Below are 2500 nucleotides of genomic sequence, written 5' to 3' on the forward strand. Positions count from 1 at the left end.
ATTTCTTAGCCATTAGACACAACCTTGAGAATGTATAAAGCACTTCTCATACAAAGATATTAAAAAAATTATGAATTGTAGTCACTTGCAAAACTAACATATATGATATGAGTTTGAAATGTACCTATTTTTCTTGTCAGGAGGTGAGGGTATTTACAGAAAATACAGTTATTGGTTTGCTTGCAAGGACTGCTATCTTTACTGGAGGTAGACACTGAATTTTCTAAACAACTTCTTGATAATTGTGAAGTTAGTGAGAGACCTAATGTGCCATATAGTTCTTTCTTGCCAGAATACTTCCCTTATTGGCTTACAAAAACAGCTAGGCGTTTTTGTTTGATTTTAATATCCCTGGAGTGTCTGGAGCAGTGTATTTCAGCCAGATATTGGTCAAAAGTCCTTTAAAGCATCATGATGATATTCTTTCTTTTTTTGTTACTTAGATATACACTTGCTATTCTGAAAGAAAATCATTATGTATAAGAAATAGAAATAAGAAATAATTTTTTGGAATTATGAAATATTGGGGGTAAAGGTGGGTGAATAATTAATTCTGTTCGTGTTTTGTAAGTAGTAAATGAAACAAAGGAAAGAACAGGATAACAGGATTGTGCTGAGGGCATGTAAGAGAACAAAATTCAGCTGTGGTAAAAGGACAAAGTTAATGGTATTTGCAGTATTGCAAGATAGCGATGTCAAGTCCTTTTAGGGTTACATTAATGAGTAGAAACACTTATTTGGGTGTTATGAGTATGTGAATAAATTGCAGACAAACTTTTGCATCAAGAATACAAGTACCAGGTATTAGGTGAATAGTTGACTTGTTAGCTGCTTAGTAGGTAACTCCTTGGGTATTAAGAGTAATATAAGTACAATAAATGATTAGGTGAGAAATACAAGATTTGAACCTAGTTAGCTCTTTTATCCATATATATGATGTTGCTCAGGAGAGGAAACACAGTTCAAGTGGTTTTTGATTCAGTGTATAAAGAGAATTTGCAAGAGTTTCTGGGTTTATTTAATTTCATGCTAGAGAGAGGTATTTATTGTGGTTCATTTATGAATGTCACAGCTAAGAAAACTACAGTGACAGTGACAGTCTGCTGTTAGAATATGCTCAGACCTCGGAGTATTGTTCGAACAAGAACTATGAAGTAAAAATACCAGTAGGTATAGTGAGAGAAGAGATAGAGCCAGCTGATTTGTAATTGTACCAAGCAATTTATCTGCACATGCAAACATGCTGTGATATTATGTTGTGTCTTATTGTCCGTCCATATTAAGGTAAGAAGACATACATTATAAAGTCTGGCTTATGATAGTGAATGGAGGTCATATGAGCTTGTTTGGTCAAGATACACTAGTCTTTGTAGGAGGAAAGGAAGAAGTGAATTTGCTGGCAAAAACTTAGATTTGTCTTTGGAAATAGTTTATTTTAGAGTTTAAATGCATAATCCAAACAGGTTAAAATGACCTACAGGCAATCAGGCTTATGTATACTTATTCACACTGACTTTAGTAGCCTCCGAACCACCTTGTACACATATATTGTAATTGATATATGTACACATCCCATTGTTTGCATTCTTCACATGTTCAGTCATCCTCCCATATCTAAATCATGCTCACACTTACATGCATAATTTCATTTAAGTACATTGTTAAAAGGACTTTATATTTATGTTATATGATTTATAATCCTGTTTATAATCTTGAGGGAAGAAAGTTATGAACAGTAAGATTCTTTGATGATTTGGCTCTGTTGTCTTCATTACCATCATTATAATTTCAGTTGTATATTATGTATCCAAAAGCAGTCTGGAATGAAGCAATCAATTGTATGTTAGATTTTATTTATTTATTTATATTCATGAAATATATATCTTTCCTTTCTGATTTTCCGTTTTACATATGGAGATGTGTCTCTGTCACTTTATCGCACAATGCTAGAGCCTTTCTTTTGGTTTATTATGGGTGTTTTATGCCCATTCGTATATGAGATGTGTATACCAATGAATGATTTCTTCTCTTAACTGTTTTATAGTTGAATAATCACTTCTTTAGCTTATGTGTCAATATAGTGCCAAGAGAGTGGTAGATTACTTACAAGAGATACTGAATTTGCACAAGCAAACTACCACTCTTTTATGTCAGCTCTTACGTTAAATTATTATTATATCTTTCAAAGACATCTATACATATTCTTCAAAAGCCAAAAAACAAGAAGAAAAAATAATGGTTATAGATTATTGTATATAAGTCAGAGTAAGTTAATCCTAGATGTTCATGATGTAGTTAAAGTATGTATATACATACATACATAAATACATTCATACATACATATATACAAAGTTATTGAAATTCTAGTCCTTTCTCTCTCTTTCCATAATTTATTCTTTCCACGTTAAGGGATCATTTCATTTGCATTTGTGATGATTATATTCAGCATATGGATTCTAGAAATGACAAAGAATGTATCATTGATGTCATATGCTTCATG

At 32.0% G+C, this 2500-nt stretch overlaps 1 protein-coding gene across 4 annotated transcripts in view; it reads left to right on the top strand.

Moving 5' to 3' along the window:
- Positions 1-2500, top strand: part of LOC113811556 (cytoplasmic dynein 2 intermediate chain 1) — a 15331-nt gene that overhangs the window by 12426 nt on the left and 405 nt on the right. For all 4 annotated transcript variants that reach the window (XM_027363325.2, XM_027363324.2, XM_027363326.2 and 1 more), the window contains exon 18: positions 1-2500. This exon is cut by the window's left edge and continues 640 nt beyond it; it is cut by the window's right edge and continues 405 nt beyond it. The gene's annotated coding sequence lies outside the window, so the exon portion shown is untranslated.

This window comes from Penaeus vannamei, chromosome 23, assembly GCF_042767895.1.
Source record: "Penaeus vannamei isolate JL-2024 chromosome 23, ASM4276789v1, whole genome shotgun sequence".
In the NCBI taxonomy this organism is placed as follows: Eukaryota; Metazoa; Arthropoda; class Malacostraca; order Decapoda; family Penaeidae; genus Penaeus; species Penaeus vannamei.